General features: G+C 40.7%; 1 protein-coding gene across 1 annotated transcript in view; it reads left to right on the top strand.

The window, feature by feature from the left end:
* GPC3 (glypican 3) overlaps positions 1-23,252 on the top strand; it is a 399,487-nt gene that overhangs the window by 147,112 nt on the left and 229,123 nt on the right. The gene's annotated exons all lie outside the window — the stretch shown is intronic.

Below are 23,252 nucleotides of genomic sequence, written 5' to 3'. Positions count from 1 at the left end.
TCAACTTTATAAGTAAGATGTGGATATTCATTTTGGCTAAGGAGCTACGACAGCTCTTGTTTCTTGAACATTCCTTGCTCTCACAGAGGCATTGCTAAGCAGCTACCGGGAGATCCTGCGGAGCTAAAATCTCTCTTTTACAGGACTGGTATTAGGCGCCAGAAGGAGTAAGTCCTGGCTGTGCCAAGAATGAGGAAATCTTGAACTTAAACAGATTTAGCCCATGGGGCAAGTTTCATAAAGTCAAAAACTCTGTCAAGGAGCTCCTACCCTGCCATTTAAGTTGACAAGTGAATTCTCTGAAGGAGAGTTTCTCAGGTAAAATATTCAGCTTAGAACCCTTCTCAGGAGGCTCTTCCTTCCCTTCACAGAGCCTCAGAGTGGGGGCTGGTAATATCTTAGCTTGTAGCTGGAGATAAGTCTTAAGCAAGTGGCTTTGACAATGGTATCGGAACTTATAGAGGTAGATAAGCATCTACCCAGAGACCCAGAGAGTCTGGGCACTGGGCAGGATGGTTCCCTGGCTTGTCTGGCACGTAATTCCTAGAGTCAAATAACATGAGCCTGATGTGCTAGAGAGAGGCTCATAAGGAGCCATAACACCCTGTGTTTATTGCATATATTAGCCACCCTGAGCTATTTTCTCTTTGGTGTCCCATAGATGGATTGTTTTAAGAAAGCAGAGGCTCAAATATTCAGAGACAATAGGTTCAGTTCCTTGGCTGGCAGGGCCTGGGGGAGGATGATGAGGACTAAAGTGTCAGGCAGGCACATACCAAGTAGCCACAAGTCCAGTTAGAAGGGAAATGGTCTACCAAAACCAGAGCTGGGCCCCAAGCAGCAAGACCAATTCAGAGTCAAGCTAGGAAAGGTCTGGTCTGAGGTCTTCTTTTATCTCCTTGACCTGCATGTCCATCACCCTTCCCCAATTTCGTGTAGGGCTTATGTAAATCATGGCCACAGCTTTCCAGACACATCGGTATATCTGTATACATAGCCTGAGTCAACCAGATCGAGATCCAAATTCATTTCTGTTTATATATTAACAGCATGTTGTTTCTCAGATGGCTTTAGAATTAAAAAAAAAAAAAAGTATATTCATCCAGCTAGAATGGTAAATAGTTTTGAGACAAGACCTGTCTGCAAAGTACCTCTTCACCAAAAGTATCTAAATATTTTTATGTGGCAGAGTCCATCAGATCCACTTAGTATCTATTTCCAGCTTGAAAAAAACCCAATTGAAATATTTAGATTCCAATGAAAGTTCAATAGGATTTTATCCAAACGACACGAATGTTTGTTGAAATTTGGGATTATTTCCTCAGTTCAGATATGGCTTTGGGTCTTCACAATCACTTGCTCTCAACTTTTTTTAATCCCAGAAAAAGAGGTACTTTCATTGCTAATTCCGACAAAATCTCTTTTCCTTATTTGGTTTTTAACTAAAACTTATATGAAAGACACATTTTAACTAAGTCTAGGTACTTGTTGAAGGATTTCTTTTGAGTAGCCTCAATATTAACGAAGTTATTTAAGCCTGAAATTCTCAGGACAAGTTTAAGCTAGCACCTCAAAGTCTGTGATTAGTCAGATGGGAATTGTTTGTGGACACCTGAGGGCAGATTTCGGCCTATGTGAGCAGATCTGTTGATTTTTGTGACTTCAACATGGCCAGTTTTCAGGAATAGACCTTTTTCTCTCAATTTAACTTTTGTGCCTTGACCTACACTGTATGTAAATGATGTCTGATGATAAAAGGGAGTGAGTCACACTTCAGCAGCATCATCAGTGCCCGTTAAGCAGAATATAAATAACTGTCTCTAGATACGCAACAGAGATCTAAAATGGCCCCATGGGAGCTAAATTATATAGGAGAATTTCCTGTGTAATTATTCCAAAAAAAAAAAAAAAAAAAAACCCTCACTGATTTCAGCTAGGGGAGTTCTCATACTCTTTAGCCAAATCAGTGAAACTCAACTTTATGCTTCCCTTACTCAGACTTGTTGCTTTTTATCTCACTGGTTTTATTCCCCTCTCCTCCCCCCCCCTTCCACTCTCTATCTTTCTCTTACTTCCTTCCTTTAGGAACAAAGCTCTGTAATTTAAAGTACGGTAGCTAGAGATATGTAATTAGCTAGAGCTGTGTACCAAAGTACAAAGCTTATATTTTTAAATGACTCACAGATAGCGCAATGATATAAATTATTGTCCAAAAAGGGATACTTTTGAGACTGGAAGGAAGTACTAAAAATAATCAGTGGTTTTGTTGATGTACAAGGTATCAGCTGAGACTGTTAGCAGGTGAGTCATGATGTATGGGCACAGAGATGAGTATTCACAGAGATGACTAGGCTGGTGAGGTGCCAGAGGCTTCAGTAGGCATCTGGTCTACCCCCTTTAGAAAAGGAAACAGCCTCTACCCACAATGACTGGCTCTAATCCAGGTCTTCTAACTCCTAGTCCAGGCTTCTTTCAACTACCCCTCCTCTCTTACCACTGTAGCAGGCTAGAAGGACATACAGCTCAGAGCCACCTTGTTCTTAGAGATTTTTTTTTTTTCTGTCCACCAAATAGCTTTTCAATGTGAAACTTTGGAGAGATGAGAATCTCCAGCTTCCCTTCTCTCCAGATCAGTGCGTCACAACTAAACTAGTGCACTGATTCTGTTTGAATCTCCACTGTAGACTAATTGTGGTCTTTGCCATACCTTTTTGTAGTTGGGTTAGGATAGGAAGTTTACAAAACCTAAGCCAATGAGATACTATAGAAACATTCAGATAGTTTGAATTCAAAAATACCGTTCTTTGGGGGCCACTGGGTGGCTCAGTGGGTTAAGTCTCTGCCTTCAGCTCAGGTCATGATCTCAGGGTCCTGGGATCGAGCCTCACATTGGGCTCTCTGCTTGGCAGGGAGCCTGCTTCCCCTTCTCTCTCTGCCTGCCTCTCTGCCTACTTGTGATCTCTGTCTGTCAAATAAATAAAATCTTTAAAAAAAATACCGTTCTTTGAAAAAAATGTAATCAAATGAATCTTTAACTGATTTTGAGGCACACCTTCCAGCCAAGCCACATTTGAGTGATCATTTGCTAATCAACAAGGTAGGACTGCAGGGTGAGTTTTTCTCCAAATAATGAACTTGAGCTTGTGCATCTGGGGGGAGAGGTGACAATGAGTAATACTTTCAGCTGCTGTTGGAAAAGGAACAGAACACAGCTGAAGGAAACTGGGACAGAAACTGGGATTAAGGTTATATATGTAATGCTCACTATCTCCTCTTGCCATTATTCTGTGTATATTCTCTCATCTCTGTTCACACAGTAGATTCATTTGCCCTGGGGATAGGCAGTATGGCGATAACCTCATTGATGGAGAGGATGGGCTCCCACAATACACTTGGTTGTCAGCAACTTCATTACCACTGGTAGAAATGACAGAGCAAACACACAGCTGGGCCTAAGAATACACGAAGACAAAGACTTACAGAATAAAAGTATTGTCAGATCCTAATGGAAATATGGATGTGACTGATACAAGGCCCTCAGCATTGACATCAATGTCTCACTCCCCTTTTATGTATAGCTCAATAATCGTTTGTTGACTGGCAGTGCTGGATACCATCATTGATTCACCACACCAATGAGTTTTTCCTTTCATTTGTCTAATGACTCTGCACAGGAGGAGGTTTTGCGGCCAGCAGTAACAACACTGGCATTTGTTTTCCCAGGGACTGTTCATCTCAACCACAGGGGATCAACTAAGGCTAGGAATTTGGGCAGCTGCACTCCAGCACACCTAGATTGGCCAGAGATGGAATATGAGGATCCTCTAGTGCCTTCTCCCTCTTCTGCCTCCTTCCTTCCTGGTTGGTACTTCCTGGGTAGAGAATTGATTATCCTGGAACTTGATCCTCTCCCATGAAGAAAAGTCTCTAGATATCCAGGAAAGCTAGCCATTTGGCTTTCCAAATTGCAAAGTTTAACAAATGACCAAAAATAGCTCCAACAAAACTAATAACTTCATTAGAAGTTAGAAAGTTTGTTGATGGAGGTATATAAAATTGTGTAAGTGTTGCTATCGGTCAGCCAATTATTTCCTCAAATCATTGGCTTGTGTACTGGTTGGTCCTTCCCATCGCCTTGTCTTGCTTTATATTCTTCTTGCACTCTGTATAGTTGATGTCTCTCTTCCTCACCCTCCTTTGGGGTTCACTTTCTAGCCTTTCCCTTACATGCTTGTGGTTTTTCTCCATCTTCTGTCTCTTCTCCACATCAATGAGCTTGTTTCAATTAAGGGAACAAAGATGTGAACCGGAAAAAGAGAACAACCTGAAAGATAGAATTAACACCCAACTTTTCTAGTACATTCAGAACATACCTTCATGTAAATACATGTGTTTATATTTGGGAATACCTGAAGCCAAGACCCATCTTTTTTACTGTGTATGAAGTATCATTTTGTATGTTTGTTATGCCTCTTCGTGTGTGGCAGGATGTGTAGATATACAGACAAAACTGGAGGTGGTGGTGTTATAAATTCGCAAAGCTAGAATAGATATTTGGTTGTTTTCTGGTTTTAGAATACTTATTCTGTGCTGGGCACTTTAAATACTTTCCCGTTGAATTCTCACGACAATCCTGGGAAGGTGTGGAGTCTTGCCCGTGGTCTCACAGCCAGTAAGTGGTGGGACTGGAATTGGAATGTAGATTTGTCTGGCTCCAAAGCCCCAGTCTCTTTCCATTATACTATTTCTTCCAAACATAAATGATTCTGGGTTTTACTACTTTCTGATATTATAGCATATGAGGACTAGGCATATTTCCCCACTGGCCTCAGTGTTCTTGTGTTCAATTTCTTTATATCCCGGAGTCTGGAGAGTAATTTTTCTATTTTCAAGGCATTCTCGGCTTTGATTTCTATTTTGGGATTGGATGACCCTTTCCCCATTTTCTTTCCCCAACACATATGGATTACTTTGAAAAATCAAACTGTCATTTGAGACTAAGAAGGAAAGGCAGAGTGTGTTAAATTTCTCCTTTTCTTGTGGGCATGGTTTTCATTAAGCTCTCTCCCTTTTTTGTAGGGAACAACCCTGTGGCCCAGGATTATGCTTAATTTTGCTTTTGGCGGACATGGTCTTCTCCCTGTTCTCAGGGTTCTTTCATGATTGCTTTGTAGTAGTATAGCCAAGTCATGCCAATGGCATTGTAGTGCCTTGGCCTTCAGCATTTGGCCAATATTGTTAATGAGTTTCTTTCTATCTGTTCCGTACTAAGCACCAGATGTTCATCCTTCAGCTGTATAATTATTGATTTTCCTTTTAATTCCAAAGTTGCAGGTTGTGCCTTTGTCATATATATCCAGGTATTAAACATAGTGTACCCTTTTCTTAGGATATAACTTTTTTAAATTTTAGGTTGTACTGTATGAAATTGCTACTATTTTGCTTTTCTTTAAATATAAAAAAATGGCCACTTGGTGTGGTTTGACCTAATATTTATAAATAGGAATATAAGGTGATTCCTTATGATGATTCCTTACTATGATGCTGATGATAAAAATACAAACTAGCATTTTATACAGGCCCTGCTATGTGCCATGTACTTTATATGGGATTTCTCATTGACTCCTCTCAAAAACCTTAGTATTGATAGTATTCTTTCCTTATAAAGGAAGAAACTGAGTCTCAGAGAGGGTGAGTAACTTGCTCAGGGTCATACACATTAATTAGCAAAGCCGGGATTCCAACCTACGTCTGACTGATTCCAAAGCTTGGGTTTCTTCCAACTGTGCCATCATTCTCTCTCTCTTTTTTTAAAGATTTTATTTATTTATTTGACAGACAGAGATCACAAGTAGGCAGAGGAGGCAGGCAGAGAGAGGGGGGAGCAGGCTCCCCGCTGAGCAGAGAGTCCGATGCGGGGCTCGATCCCTGAACCCTGGAATCATGACCTGAGCCGAAGGCAGAGGCTTTAACCCACTGAGCCACCCAGGTGCCCCTATGCCATCATTCTTATGTTGTCTTTGCATATAGGGAATTGTGCCTGATCAGGCAGAGGAAGCAGAGTTCACTGTGACCACATTCAAAGTTAAGCTGTCTTCCATCTGGCTCCAACTTTAACCAAGAACTCGACCTTATATTTTACTGCCCCCAGGTCCTCGACTGCATCTGCTCCCTTTTCACTAGCTCATATTATTCTAATTGTTAGCTTTTAAAAATTATTTTTAAAGGAAGATTAAGGTATAAGGTTGGGAACAAGTTGGAATTCCAGTTCATAGAAAAGCAAGGGATCTTGGCCCAGGTCTGTTTTTCACGTAAAGAAAAACCACCTTTTGTGGGAGGGGGCATCCAAGATGGTGACAGAGGAAGACCCTCAACTGACCTCCTTCCATGGACACACCAGATATACAGCAACATATGGAATAATTCTCACTGAAAAAGGACTGAAACCTAGCTGAACAGCTCCCTCCACAACATGGGATAAAAGGACTACATTAAGATAGATAGGAGAAGCAGAGACCCCTTCCTAGTATGGTGACACACAATAGGGAGCTTCTTCACAGGTCCAGAGCTTCTCCCTAAAGAGTGAGAGGTTCATGTCCCACGTTGTGTGCCCTAGGCTTGAAATGTGCACTGCAGAGGTGGAGACTCAAAAATGTCTCGCTTTGGAAACCAACAAAGCTTGTATCTAGGGGACCTGAGGGGCTGTGGAAATCTGACAGACTTCTTATGAGGGGCTCATGCATACATTCACCCATCCAGGGATCCAGTGCAAAGGCAGCAGTTTGAGAGGTGACAGGATTATAGGTGAAGAAGATTCATTTTGCTAAACTTCAATTGTCTGCCAGGGGCTCAGAGACCACTTGTAATTTCCTTTGTGGATGAAGGCACTGGGTGTATCATTTTTGCCTTCTCCTTCTACCTTGCTAAGGCAGGTGTGTGCATGTGGACACAGCCTCAGTAAAGTCACGGGCATGGCCTGCCTCCACTGCTCTTCTCCTAAATCACTCACACCATAGGTATGCACCATGCCCAGTGATCATCCCAGGCCCCCCTAAAGCCCAGGGCTTGCTGCACCCCGGCACTCTTTCCCTGCCTCATTTAAACCACATCTGTGCCCCATCAGTACTCTACCACAGCCTCGCTGAAGCTGGCAGGTGAGCACAGTCTACCCAGGGGATGCCTCTTGATTGCTGGTAGCCAGAGGGTCTTGTGTTCCTGGGCCCCACAGGACCGTGACAGAAGAAAGACAGTTCAGAGCAGGCTACCATACCCAGGGCACTGTACAGACAGCTGACTGAAGCACACCCAAGTCTGCCTATGAGAAAGACCCAATTACTTGTCCTGGAGCTTCAACCTGAGAGATAGGTTTTAGCTTTATTACACATCTGAAGGCTACAGAGGCATTCTCAGAGATTGTAGGCAGGGAGACACTGTCTTTGTACCTTTCCTTGGCCTCACCATAAGCTCACAGGCCCAGAAAGGGGATTATACATTTGTCTGAAGCCCTAGTTCTTGCAGCTGTCAGCCCAGGGGACACCTCCAGATCTGGTCTGGTGGTTGGCAGGATCTACAGTTATGGTCCCACAGGGCGGTATATATTTATGTATGTTAAATCAGCTGCCTGAGGATCTGGCTTTCAATCAGCCTGAACAGGTGCTGACTGAGATCACTCCCTTTGGAACACTGACTGGTCTTGGCACATCCTCAACAACTGGGACCAATCAAGAATAAATCAGGCTTACACATTCAATGCAGTCCCTATCAAAACATCAATAGCATTTTTCACAGAGCTAAGATAAACAATCCTAAAATTTGTATGGCACCACAAAAGACCCCAAGTAGCCAGAGCAATCTTGAAAAAGAAAAGCAAAGCTGGAGGCATCACAAATCCAGACTTTAAGTTATATTACAAAACTGCAGTAATCTAAGCAGTATGGTAGTGACAGAGAAAGAGACACATAGATCAATGGAATAGAATAGAAAACCCAGAAATGAATTCGTAATTATATGGCCAATTAATCTTTGACAAAGCAGAAAAGAATATCCAATAGGAAAAAGATAGTCTTTTCAACAAGTGGTGTTGGGAAAACTGGAGACCAACATGCAAAAGAATGAGACCAGACCATTTTCTTAAACGATACACACACAAAAAATAGAAAATGGATGCAAGACCTAAATGTGAGGCCTGAAACCACAAAAATTCTAGAAGAGAACACAGGCAGTAATCTCTTTGACATTGGCCATAGCAACTTCTTTCTAGATACGTCTCCTGAGGCAAGGGAAACAAAAACAAAAATAAACTATTGGGACTACACCAAAATAAGATTCTACACAGTGAAGGACATAATCAACAAAGCTAAAAGGCAACCTATGGAATGGCAGAAGATATGTGCAAATGAAATCTCTGTTAAAGGGTTAGTATCCAAAATCTGAGGAACTTACAAAGCTCAACACCCAAAACCCATATAATCCAATTAAAAAATGGGCAGAAGACACAAATAGACATTTTTCCAAAAAAGACATACAGATGGCCAACAGACACATGAAAAGATGCTCAACATCATTGATCATCAGAGAATTGCAAATCAAAACTACAATGAGATATCACCTCACACCTGTCAGAATGGCTGAAATACAGAACACAAGAAACAGCAGGGATTGGCGAGGATGTGGAGAAAGGGAAACCCTCTTACACTGTTGGTGGGAATACAAACTGGTAGAGCCACTCCGGAAAACAGTATGGTGGGTCCTCAAAAAGTTTAAAATAGAATTACCCTATGATCCAGCAATTGCACTTCTAGGTATTTGCCCAAAGAATACAAAAGTACTAATTCAAAGGGACACATGCACCCCAGTATTTACAGCAGCATTAGCTATAGTAGCCAAATTATGGAAACAGCCCAAGTGTCCATGGATTAATGAATGGATAAAGAAGACATATTATGTATATTTGATGGAGTATTACTCAGCCATAGAAAAGAATGAAGTCTTACAATTTGCAGTGACATGGGTGGAGATAGAGTGTATAAAGCTAAGCAAAATAAGTCAGTTAGAGAAAGATAAATATCATTGGATTTCACTCAAATGTGGGAATCAAGAAACAAAACAAATGAGAAAAGAGGGAATAAAAGAGAGAGCGACAAACCAAGAAACAGACTGTTTACTGTAGAGGCCAAACTGATGGTTATCAGAAGTGAGGTGGGTGGAGGAGATGGGCTAAATACATGGTGGGGATTAAGGGGTGCACTTTTGTGATGAGTACTGGGTGTTGTATGGAAGTATTCAATCACTACATTGTACACCAGACCTAGTATTATACTGTATGTTAACTAACTGGAATTTAAATAATAACTCTTAAAAAAATGAATAAATTGGGCTACTTAGACAATCACAAAGATTCAAGAGACATCTGAGAGCCAGGACAGTGTTGAGTGATACGGTTCATCTCCTACTGAAGGCTACTCCTTCAAGACTGGGAGAAGTGGCTGTTTTACATAATACATAGAGACAAACACAGAGAGTCAAGCTAAATGAAGAAATAGAAGAATGAGTTCTAAAAGAAAGAATAAGACAAAAGCTCAGAAAAAAGATCTTAATGGAGATAGGTAATCTACCTGATAGCTCAAAGCAACAGTCCTAAAATGCTCACTGAACTCAGGAGAAGAATAGATGAATACAGGGAAAACATCAGCAAAGAGAAAATATAAGAAAGTATTAAACCAAAGTCATGGAGCTGAAGAATACAATAATTGAACTGAAAAATACACCAGAGGGGTTCAACAGACCAAATGAGGGGTTTGAACAGACCAAATGAAGCAGGAGAAAAGATCAGTGACCTGGAAAAGAGAGGAGTGGAAGTTACCCAAACAGAGCAGCAAAAAGAAAAAAGGAATTTTTAAAAGTGAAGAGAACTTAAGATACCTATGGGATAGCATCAAGCAGAATAACATGTACATTAAAAAGTTCCCAGAAGGAAAAGAGAGAGGGAGAAAAGGAGGACCAAACATTTATTTGAAGAAATAATGGCTGAAAACTTCCCTAACCTGAGGAAGGAAACAAACATCCTAGTCCAGGAAGTGGAAAGAGCTCCAAATAAAAGAACCCAAAGTGATTCACACCAAGACACATTATCATTAAGATATCAAAAGTTTAAAAATCTTCCAAGGAGCAAGAGAAAAAACAACTTGTTATGTATAAGAAAACTACCACAAGACTATCTGCTTATTTTTTAGCAGAAACTTTGCAGACCAGAAGAGAATGGCATAGTATATTCAGAATGCTGAAAAGAAAAAACTTCCAACTAAGAATACTCTGCTCAGCAAGGCTACCATTTCAGAATTGAAGGAGAGAGAGTTTTCCAGACAAGCAAAAACTAAAGAAATTCATCACTACTAAACTGGCCTTCTTGTTCAAGGGACACATTTAAGCTGAAAAGTAATAGCATTAATTCATAACAAGAAAACGTTTTTTTTCCTCTAGGTTACTGTAAGAACACAGTATGTAGTACATGTAACATACAAATTATGTGTTAATTGACAGTTTATGTTATCAATAAGGTTTCTGGTCAACAGAAGGGTATCAGTAGTTAAATTTGGGGGGAGTCAAAAGTTATATGTGAACTTTCAACTATGTAGAGGGTTGGTACCCCTAAATCCTGCATTTTTCAAGGGTCAAATGTAGAAACACAAAAGACAATGAGAAAGGAATCTAAGCATAGTGCTAAAGAAAGTCATCAAACCAGAAGGGAAGAGAGCAGAAGAAGAAAGGAACAAAAAGAAATTACAAAAAAAGCCAGAAAACAGTGAACAAAATAGCAATAAATACCTACCTATCAATAATTATTTGAAATGTAAATGGACTAAATTCTCCTGTCAAAAGACATGGAGTGGCTGAATGGATTAAAAAACGAGACTCATGTATACATTACCTATAAGAGTATCACTTCAGATCTAAGGACACACACAGACTGAAAGTGAAGGGATGGAGAAAGAAGTTTCATACAACTGGAAATGAAAAGAAAGCTCATGTAGCTATACTTGTATCAGACAAAATGGACTTTAAAACAGAAACTGTAACAAGAGACAAAGGGCATCACATGATGTTAAAGGTATCAATCCAACAAGAGGATATAACATTTATAAATATTTACACACCTAACATAAGAATGCCTAAATATATAAAGCAAATAGTAACAGAGCTAAAGGAAGAAATTGACAACAATACAATAATATTAGAGATTTTAACACCCCACTTACATCAATGGGTGGATCATCCAGACAGGAAATGAATAAAGATTGGCCTTTATTAGATTAGACCAGGTCTAATTAAAGATTAGACCAGGTGGACTTAATAGATATATGCAGAACATTCCATCCAAGAGCAGAAGAATACACATTCCTCTCAAGGGTACACAGTATATTCTCTAGGGTCGATCACATGTAGGCCATAAAACAAGACTACTATTAACAATTACATACCAAAAAATTGGACAACCTGGAAGACATGGATGAATTTCTAGAAACATGCAATCTTACAAGACTGAAATATGAAGAAATAGAAAACGTGAATAGACTGGTTACTAACAAGGAGATTGAATTAGTAATCAAAAAACTCCCAACAAACAAAAACCTAGGATCAGACATCTATAGTTGTGAATTCTACCAAACATTCAAATAAGATTTACTACCTATCCTTCTCAAACTCCTCCAAAAAATTGAAGAGGAAAGAATGCTTTCAACCTCAATTTATGAGGCCAGCATTACCCTGATTTCAAAACTAGGCAAGGACATCACAAAAAAAGAAAATTATAGGCCAGTATCCCTAGTGAATACCAGTGCAAACATCCTTAACAAAATATTAGCAAACCAAACTCAACAGTACACTAAAAAGATCATACACCATGATTGACTGGTATTTATTCCGGGGAGATGCAAAGATGGTTCAATCAGTGTGATACCCCACATTAACAAAATGAAAGCAAAAGATAAATATCATCTCAATAGATGCAGAAAGAGCATTTGGCAAAATTCAACATCCTTTTATCATAAAAATACTCAATGAAGTGTGTGTAGAGGGAACGTACCTCATTGTAATAAAGGCCATATATAACACACTCCATAGCTAACATCATACTCAATGGTGAAAAAGTGAAAGCTTTTCCTCTAAATTCAGCAGTAAGATAAGGATGTCCATCCATTGTGGCCACTTTTAGTCAACACAGTATTGGAAATCCTGGCCATGGCAATTAGGCAATAATAAGAAATAAAAGGCCTCCAAATTGGAAAGGAAGAAATAAAATTGTCACTATTGGCAGATGACATGATACCATATGTAAAAAACTCTAAAGACTCCACCAAAGAAACCTGTTAGAACTATAATAAATGAATTCATTAAGGTTGCAGGACTCAAAATCAATATATAGAAATCTGTTGAATTTCTATACCCTAATAACAAAGTATCAGAAAAAAGAAATTAAGAAAACAGTCCTATTTACAATTGTATCAAAAAGAGATGGGGTGCCCGAGTGGCTCAGTCAGTTAAGTGTCTGACTCTTGATTTCAGTTCAGGTCTTGACTCAGAGTCATGAGTTCAATCCTGCATTGGGTTCCAAAAGAGGGGGGGAGGCAGAATATCTAGTGATAAACTTAACCAAGGAGGTAAAAGACATACGCTGAAAACTGTAAGACATTATTAATGAAAGTAACTGAAGAAGACACAAATAAATGGAAAGATATTCCATGCTTGTGGGTTGGAAGAATTAATATTGTTAAATGTCCACAACACCAAAAGCAATCTACAGATTCAATTCAATCCCTATCAGAATTCCAAAATTCTATTTTTCACGGCACTAGGACAAACTTTTCTAAAATGTGTACAGAACCCTCAAAGACTCCAAATAGTAAAAGCAATCTTGAGAAAGAAGAACAAAGCTGGAGGTATCACACTCCCTGACTGAAAACTATATAACTATAGTATAACTACAAAGCTATAGTATTCAAACAGTATAGAATTGCCATAAAAACAGACATGTAGATCAATGGAACAAAGAGTCCTCGCCTAAAAAATTTTATGCATATATGGTCAGTTAATTTGCAACAAAGCTGCCAAGAATATACAATGGGGAAAGGGCAATCTCATCAATAAATTGTTTTGGGAAAGCTGGGTAACCACATGCAAAAGCATGAAAGTAGGACACTATCTTGCATTACACAAAAATTAACTTATTATTTTTATTTTTTTAAAGATTTTATTTATTTGACAGACAGAGATCACAAGTAGGGAGAGAAGCAAACAGAGAGAGAGGAGGAAGCAGGCTCCCTGCTGAGCAGAGAGCCCGATGCAGGGCTTGATCCCAGGACCCTGGGATCATGACCTGAGCTGAAGGCAGAGGCTTTAACCCACTGAGCCACCCAGGGGCCCCACAAAAATTAACTTAAAATGGACTAGAATGAAATCATAAAACTCCTAGAATATAGACAATAAGCCCCCTTGGTATCAGTTATGCTGTTGAATTTTTAGATCTGACACCAAAAGCAAATTTGTTAGTTGGTTACATCAAACTAAAAAGCTTCTGCACAGCAAAGGAACCATCAACAAAATGAAAAAGCAACCTACTAAATGGAAGAAAATACATAGAAATCATATGTTTCATAAGGGGTTAATATTCAAAATATGTAAAGAACACAATAGCAAAAAGCAAAACAATCTGATTTTAAAAATGGGCAGAGGATCTAAATAGACATTTTTTTCAAAGAAGACATCCAGATGGCCAACAGACACATGAAAAGATGTTCAACATCACTCATCACCAGGGAAATGTAATCAAAACCGTCATGAGAGATCACCTCACACCTGCTAGAACAGCCAAAATCAAAAGACAAGAAACAGCAAGTATTGGTGAGGCTATGGAGAAAAGGGAGCCCTCGTGCACTGCTGGAGGAATGGAAATTGGTGCAGCCCCTCCAGAAAACAGTATGGAGGTGCCTCAAAAAATTAAAAGTAGACTTATCATAGGATATACAGCCATTCCACTAGTGGGTATTTATCCAAAGAAAATGAAAATACTAATTCAAAACGATATGTGCACCCTTATGTTCATTGCAGCATTTTTTACAATGGCCAGGGTAGGGAGCAACCTGTGTTCATCTGTGGATGAATGGATACATTATATGTGGTACACACACACACACACACACACACATACATACAATAGAATACTACTCAACTGTAAAATAGGAGGAAATCTTGCCATTTGTGACAACGTGGATGGACCTAGAGGGTATTATGCTAAGTGAAATAAGTCAGAGAAAGGCAAATACTGAATGATTTCACTCATATGTAGAATCTAAAACACAAATGAACAAACAAAACAAAATACGTAGACACAGAGAACAAATTGGTGGTTATCAGAGGGGAAGGGGGGCTGAGAGGTGGGTGAAGAGGGTTAAGGGGGTGACAGATGGTAACTAGGTTTACTGGCAATCACTTTATAGTGTTTACAAATGTCAGATTGTTAGGTTGCACGCCTGAAACTAATATAATATTATATACCAATTTTACCTCAATCAAAAAAAATTTTTGAAGAAAAACAACATGAAGTCAGACTTGAAGAAGGAACAAGTTAGAGCAGAAAAGAAATAGATTCAGTGTTTTGGCCTCAATGCATTTGGGGTGCCCCTGAGACACCCAGAGGGCTTGTCTGGAGCTCACGAGAAAGGTCAAGGCTGGAGAGAAGAAAAAGAGCAGGGTTAACTGAGGACGGAGTGGTCTGCTACAGGTGCTTTGGAACTGGTTAAAAATGCAGATTTCTTGGTGCTGCCCTGGAAGGTTCTCGGATGGGGCCTGTTCTGTGTTGTTGTTGTTTTGGTTTGGTTTTTTGTTTTTCCCTTTTATTTAATAAGCTCCCCAGGCCATTCTGATTTGTAGCCAGGTTAGTTCATTGGCTCATCCATCAACTCAGGACTTGGCTGTGTCTTTGTTGGCTCCAAAGGGGATCATAAAATGTGAAAGATTCTTCTCCTGTCCTTTCAAAAGAGGGTAGTTTCCAAAGCAAAGCAAGTTTTAGAAATATATTTTAAGGAAATATTTATGAAAACTCCAGAGACAGTGGGGCCATTTCCTTTGCAATCCTGGGTTTGATTTGTTTATCTTTTTAAAGGAAAGGAAATCATTTTTTTAACTTAACCCAGAATTTGAATGGGTAATTTTTGCATATTTTCCAAAGTCTCATAAAGAGTAATAATTTAGAACAAAACTAGAATCGTGGGCTAATTTTATTATGTTAAATAAATAGAGTATACTTAGCAATTATTCATGGCTTCCACACTAAAAATACCGTTTTATTTTTTTAAAAAATAGAGCCCTCTAGATATGAAAGTCATATCTGGACTTCAAGAAAAAATTGTCTTTGGACAGGCACAGATGGTGGGCCATATTTGAGGTTGACTTTTGGATATTTTCCTCTAAGGGTTATCTCCAGCTCAAAGTGTAATCCCAGGGCACTTCAGGCTTTCTAAATCAGATGTTTCTCATTTGAGACAAATCAGGGATTTTCCCATTTGACTATATCATAGGAGAAGAGAGTATAGTACCATTCCTTTTGGGTACACTTATGGCCAGTCTAATCAAGTTGAAGGCTGCAGGAAGTAGTGGTTATTATAAGCCCCAAAGGGTTGGAAAGAATTCACAGGCTAGACTTGTCTTCTCAACCTAGAAGTCTAGAAGGAGACCATTTTGAACCATGGTACCTGGAAATGTCGGTTGTTCTAAATTCTTGGTCGTGGAATTAAAACAAATCATATCTACTTTGGTTATTAACTTAGTCCAGCATTTTGTCGTAGCCAAGCCCTGCTGGAGTCCTCTTTTGTGAATTTCTTCTGTGTCTCTCCAACTCTGCTCATTCTCTCCCTCTGCTGGTCTAGGCAGATGTTTCCCCATGGAGCTAGACACACTACACTACACGTTCCCTGGCAGGAATTCTCATAAGATGGGAAACTTGGAAAGATTTCTGAATGATTGATCAGTCACTAGTGTGAAAGGTGTGCACTGTTCATTTCAATAAGGTGTTATTCTTGCTTATATGGCAGTGAGTTTTCAGAAGTTTTCTATATGTTCAGCACTGCCGCTAGTAACTGGAAACAAAGGCTTTGGAATGTTCTCAGCCAAGGGTCCTTGCTATCCAGCCTTGCCATAGAGTCAAGACGAGTGGTGGATAAGAGAATATATGTGCATGGGCTTTGAAACCAGTTTTGCAAAGTGCAGGCATGGGATCACCATCATTCTTGTTTGTCCATGGGGGGAAATTAGGAAGCACAGTGTTAGGAACCGGAACCACACGACTCATATAAGACTGTTGAGGCTGGACCACGTCTTAACACAGTATGTTGTTTTGAGTATAATGCCTCCTTGCAAAATGCTATTAACTTTTCATGAACTGATGAAGGGGTATGTGTCTGTGTACAAACTAGAATTTCTTGACTTTCCTATCAATGACAGAGGACATTTGCTCTTAGCAATGTGCTCATATTTCTTAAATATTTATAATATTTAAGAAATAGAATGCGTGATCCTATGAAATGCTGTTTGTGTCTATAACTTCAGCAAGTTATTCATCTCTGTGTTCTATTGGTATTGACTCTCACATCAGGGAAGGGGTTATAGGGCTTGGGATTTATGAGTAACTGTTAGAATTCATAAATAAGTGTGTTGGGAATGACCAACAGAGATGGAGATGTCAGTAGGTGCTGTTTTTTTTTTTTTTCCTCTAGGGCCCATTTTCTGTTTCTTTGTTGCATTCTCTGTCTTGAAGCATGTGTGTGCACGCGCGCATGCGTACACACACACACACACACACACACACACCCCTAGATGGTTAATTCATTCATGTGCAATTAAACTTAGAATGCAGACTTCATGGAGACAACACATAAAAAACAAAAGCTTAAGAGACCTATTAGTGAAGTTCATCAGACTGCCTGAGGTATAAAGAATCTTTACAGCCTTGACAAAATGTATTTCTAAGTGTTCTTTGTTTAACCGAGATGTGCTAATACATGCTATATTGTATTTTAGTGTTCTTGACCTTTTAATTAAAATCCCTTGAAATGAAAGCTTCAGGAGAGGACTTAGATGTAGTTGAAGTTTGCGAAGATGACTGTTTGTTAAGATAATGCCAGTTTTGCTGTTTTTGACCACCACACTTGCTATTTCTTTCCCTAGAGGGAGGGAAAGAAATGTTTCGTTTTGTTTTCCCTGCAAGATTTTATACAGTTGCACTAGACTTTGTATGGATTTGCTGGATTCACAAGCAGAAAGATGCGTGTAAAAACACACATTAACAAGCATATCCTGATGCAACTTTAGGTCAGCAAACCTCCATTGACCGAAGTGGGAAAGGATACAGCAGTGGCATCGCTCCATTGCTTAGAAACCTCTTGGTGGAACCTGACAAAAAGCAAAGACTGTATTTCAAAGGGCATCTCTGCAAGGGCCAAAGACTGGGACCACCTATCTATCTCATCTCTATGTTTGCTTAAGATGAAAAGCTCTTGGTGGTAGACATTTCTCTTTGAATAAAAAAGAAACCCCCTTGGTGAACTCTGTTGCCCCCGTGTTTTCTTGTGAGGTGTTCCTTACAAGAAAGTTTCAGGATTCATTGATCCATTCTGCCTCTCCTACTAACCTTGATCAGTAATGCTCAGATCTCCTAGTTCATTTACCGGGGAGACACTAGTTTATTCAGCTCGTTGATGGTAAGGGAAGATGTCCTGCATGGACATCTACATACTTTCAGATGAAAGCAGTGGTGCTTCCTGGAAATGGACACATAGATGTGCTTAAACAAAAGGCTTACCTCTCCCATGAAATGGCCATAGAGTACTTCCCTAGGAAAAGATGTGGCCTTCAGCCTTACTCTGGAACTCTCCTCTCAGACATAGGGCTTCTTCTTTGATGGTGCTTTTTAATTCCATTAAATTCCAAGCAGACTGCTGTCTCTGTTTGGTTATCACACCAGACTTTCCCACTGTGTGCGGCTCTCATTAGAGAGCTTTCTCTACAGTCTATGAGGAATGCACTTAGGACATTTTCTGCTTTTGCTTTCTGAATCTGCAGCCCACTCTATTATTTGCAAAGCCATTAGCATGAGATTTTTCTTTCATTTCTTTTTTAAAAAATAAATGACCACCCAACAGTTTTCAGAACAAAATGAACTCCCAAAGGCTAGATTGATAATACTCATCAACTTACTGCCTGTCCTCAGATACCATCATAACCATATTTCAAGAGGTGTGCTTGCTTGGTTGTTACGATACAGGGCATGAAGTCAGACCAAGAGTGGGACTTGGAATTCTTTGCTCAAGTTCACAGTATTCTGAGTGGCCTGATTTGTCATTCCTAATATCTGGGTTGGTGTGATGTTTTAACAGTGTTGCCTGTTCTCTGCATCAAGAGAATGTACATTTCTGCACTCCATTCAGTAAAGTCCTTTGGCTCTGAAGAGCGCTCAGATGGTGGAGGAAGTCAGATGAAGCCCAAGAACCTTCTAGTCCTATGGCAGCATTGGTATTTTTTGTCCATTCCAAGTACTGAATTTGGGTGGTTTTTTGTTGTTGTTGTTGCTGTTACCACTTCACTTTCTCTAAGACAGTCAATCTTTGGGAGTCCAAAGAATGAAGGGATTGGAGGTGGCACAGGTCAAAGAAAAAAGGGGGCTGCTGCCATCTAGATGTCTCCCACCACTCTGGTCAGAAAGCAGAGGCTTCTCTCCAAAGTCATTCATATGCCTTTGTGTTGACACAGGGACCCACTGGGACACCTCGAAAGCACTGGAGCTCATCCTTCCAGGCAGGGGTCTAGATAAAGTGCTACCAGAGGACTCTGCCTTTCCTTCCCAGTCTCCGACTTTTGCCTTTTCAGGCTCCACAGAGGTTGTGGCTATCTGAAGCCCCTTGTGGATATAACATGCATTTCCACACAAGAAGGATAGCAGTCACAGAGGACTCATAGAGGACCATGCTAGGATGAGGAAAGAGTCATCCAGCAGAGCTTTGGGGAGAGGGAATGCTTCAGCTGAAGCTTTAAGGGTCAATAAGGATTTAGGGTGTAAAGAACAGATGGGGAATTCAAAGAAAGGCATTTCAGGGGTGCAGATAAGCAGCACGCGCGACAACCCCGATGGCGCGATAGAACCGGCTGACCACGATGCCCATGATCCAAGCCCAGACCTCGCCAAGCTCACAGTCAGCAGAACCCGTCTTCTGAATTGCTTTCCCCCTAATGAAGGTGACTTTGTCGTGATGTACTCACCTTCAAGTCTTGGGCCCCGGGCCAGCTTCAGGAACACGCACTGAGGAGGGCCAGCCCTTGTTTTAATGCTGGCTTGAGAATCTTAGTAATTTTTAAACAAGGGATCCCGTGTTTTCATTTTGTGCCGGGCCCCAGAGGTTATGAGGACAGTCCTGCTTGTATCCCATATGACTTTAACAAGTCTCAGCCCAAAGCGAAGCAAAAATATCCCGTGGCCCTTTTGGTGTACTTCTGTCTTCACCATGCTTCCCTACCCCCAGTTCTGCCCCAGTATGGGAAGCTTTGGCTAAACTCATTCCTCCCCAAGTTTAGGGGTTCAGAAGATGCAAGAACTATGTGGCTTTTAGAAGATAGCAGGCAGGGGCACCTGGGTGGCTCAGTGGGTTAAAGCCTCTGCCTTCGGCTCAGGTGAGGATCCCAGGATCCAGCCTACATCGGGCTCTCTGCTCATTGAGGAGCCTGCTTCCCTTCCTCTCTCTCTGCCTGCCTCTCTGCCTACTTGTGATCTCTGTCTGCCAAATAAATAAATAAATAAAATCTTTTTTAAAAAAACAAAAGATAGCAGGCAAAGGGCAGTATTCAAAGGAATGTCTTTTTGAGGTGGATTTTTTGGTTTTATTTTTCCGGGGTTCTTTCTCTAAAGCAAGGTGGTTATCATAGCAACAGTAACAACAAAAGCAACGTTTGAACCGTGCTGTTTGCAGAACTCATTCTTGCATATTATTCCCTGCATGAGGCACAAGCAGTCTGATGATTTCTGTGTTCTGTTCATCAAACATAAATAAACAAGCAAGATGGATCTGCTAAGCTCCCTAAAACAAGCCTGCCCATCCTTTGTCCCATGGGGGGGTCGCATACCTGGGCTCAGCATCCAGCAGTTTAGGTGGGGCCGTGGGAGGCCTCAGCCCTGCTCCTTCCTCTCTTGCCAGCATCGAATTAAGGTGGAAATCTTTTCCTTAATTGAGGTAAAATTGGTTGATAACAGTATATGAAGGTGGAAAATTTGAGTACCGAGGCATACAAAAGGAGGAGGTTGCGTTAGACTGAAGGGCCGCACTCATCTCGTGGGCTTCTAAGCCAACTCGCCCAAAGACGTATGGACCGGACTCTCCCCCTCGTGAACACCATGGTTGTACCAGCTGTCTGACTGGCGCCTCTTTTAGAGAGCAAAGTTGGTTTGCTCTATTATTTTAGCCAGATGCACCTAAAATGAAAAGTCTTAATGTGTTACTGAGCTCCAGCTGAATTTAAAATTGACCTTTCTTCACTTGTGCTAAATAAGCATTATAAAAAAAGGGGGACGGGTATTTCTTGACGTTTTACCCAGCTTACCATACAAAGAAAAGTTTTGTCTCCTTGAGACCTCAGGAAACTTCTTCAGGAAAAGGGAATTGCTTCTTAATAGCTTTGGGAGGCTTGAGACGAACGGGAGAAATTGGATTTAATAATCATTTATGCCCTTTAAGCACAAAAACAGAACAAAAACTATGGCACTTGTCCCCTCACCTTCAGGGAAATGTGGGGAAGTGGGGCTGGTGATCAGAGAAAATTCCAGCAGCCGGTAATAGGAATCTGTTTTTGTGGGCGCAACACCAGGTTCAAGTAAACCCGGCAGCAAGTGTTAAGTATCACAGAGATCTACTCATTCCGTCCCCTCTAGGCTTTCTAGGGGCTGGGCATGGTGTGCTGGTCTATAGAATACAGGTGAATATAATAAGGTCTAGATCGTGGCCCTTGAGTGCAAAGTCTGGGCAGGGAGATCAACATGTGCCCAGCTGGGACATCTGATTGCAGCTGAGCCCATCTGACTCTAGTTAAGAGCTTGGATTTCTAATCCAAGGCACAGGGGCAGGACCCTGAGCAGCAGCAGCAAGGCCATCCAGAAGAACTATAATTCTGACCGGGAAGCCAAGCCAGGAACACAGGCAAGACAAAGTGTCAAGATGGGCCAGGATTGCTGGAAGTGACCCAGGTATAAGAATTACAAGAAGTTACCAAAAGCCCCATTATTGCAACCAGGGTAAAAATTCAGAGCAGGACCGGAGGCCCAGGGAGACTTGACTCTGAGCCCCGGGCCTCCTAGGAGCCTCCCTAGCTTTGAAGATTATCCTGAAGCCAGGCAGGACTGGCCTAGAAGGACGAGTTCTAAGGAGGGGTTGTCTGCCATCACTCAGAAAACAGCAGTGATGAAATCGAGTGAGTTTAACTGTGGAGGCAAAGCTAAAAAGTGTTCATGATTCCTAGAAGATGAAAAAGAGGACCTGATCGCTGACAGTTTATAAATTGTGCCACTTAAGCTGTTGCTTAGTTTGGAGAAATGTGTTCACAGAAATCCTGATTTGAGTGATGATGACTCCCCCGAAGTCACTGAGACTGGGGGGATGTTCGAGAACCCTCATCTAAATAAGCACTGGATTGATCTGTGGGAAGAGAGAATGTTCTAGACTTTGAGGAGGATGCCTTTTTAAGTAGTTTGTATTCAGACTTTGAGGAGGCTGCCTTTTTAAGTAGTTTGTTTTCAGTCTCAGATAAGGTATACCCAATTCCTAATTACCTTGCTTTAACTTAAAACCATTTGTCTGGTCCCAGCTCACGCATTCCTCCATAGGACTATGGCTGAGGTCTAAATTGTCAGTACGTTTGTCTTCGGAAACATTGAAGGATTTATTATAATGTGACAGAGAGTCATATTTTTAAACTGGGTCCTTTAAAACCTATATCAGCTTAGGGTTGATTTTGTACTTACACTTCAGCATGTAGAAATGAAATTTTGTTGGTGTGTGTTGGAAATGGCTCTTATTGCCTTCTGAGCTTAAAAGAGAAAAATCTAAATTACTGAAATATTAAACTGTGAAAAATGGCTCTCGTCGCTGCCCATAAGGACTCTTCCTCCATGGAATGTACTATATAGATGATGATTACTTTTAAAAACAGATTTTCAGTCCATAAGTATTTAGATACATAAGATAGTAAACTTGTTTCACTGGGTTTTTTTTTTTTTCTTCTTCTTTTTGAAGATTTGAGTGAAAAATTACACTTCCCTGGGTAGTTTTCAGTCTATCTTATCGGACCAAAGCCAGGTTGTTCAGAATAGAAGCTGGAAATTTTCTCTTGCCTCACCCCACCTTGACCAGGCATTGCAACATGAATTTGGAATTGGGACCATGTGTGACCCTTATCCATTTATTTAATATCTAATCCTAGCAAAGCATAGGCAGACTCTTTGCCTTTGTAGTTTTTCATGGCTATGACTGCTTTATGTGAATTACTGCAAGGGAAGGATATGGTCCCTGACAGGCAGATAAAGGATAATCTTTCCAAAGGACATTGTTCCTGAGGAATGTAACAGCTTTTTAAATGTTCCTTGTTTCTTTTGATTACATCAGTTGCTTTCTAGTTGGAGTAGCCAAATGTGTCTTAACCACTAAGGTTTGGGAATGTTCTGTGATCCACGCACGAGATCCTTCTCAGTTGGCATATTTTAGGCTGAAGCCACCATTTTGTTGACTGAGGATACAGGGCTTGGCTTGGTTAAACAAACCAATTGTCTAATGGCCCCTTTCTGTGTCAGACTCTGAGGTAAATACTGAGACATAAAGACGAGGGATACAATTCCTAGCCTCTAGGTGTTCACAGTCCAGTGAGGAAGACAAATGGATGAACAGGTATTTTCAATATAACGTGACAGATTCCTGTGGAGGGATGCAACGGGTGCCATTGGAGCCAATATGGTGTCCTCATTTCTACCTCTTGGAATCTGTTCTTCTACTTACTCGTCACTAGATAGATTTTTAAATCTTCCCTAAACTAGACTGGGAAGCCATGAGCATCTCCAGCCACTCAGTAGGCAACGTTTTGTCATTGGGAAGAATATTCACAGTGGAGACGCTGTGGAGATGGGTACATTTAGGCTCCGGGATGCCTGAGGCCTCTGTGGAGGCAGGTTT

The sequence above is a fragment of the Mustela lutreola genome, chromosome X, assembly GCF_030435805.1.
Source record: "Mustela lutreola isolate mMusLut2 chromosome X, mMusLut2.pri, whole genome shotgun sequence".
In the NCBI taxonomy this organism is placed as follows: Eukaryota; Metazoa; Chordata; class Mammalia; order Carnivora; family Mustelidae; genus Mustela; species Mustela lutreola.
This window is presented reverse-complemented; position numbering and strand designations above follow the sequence as displayed.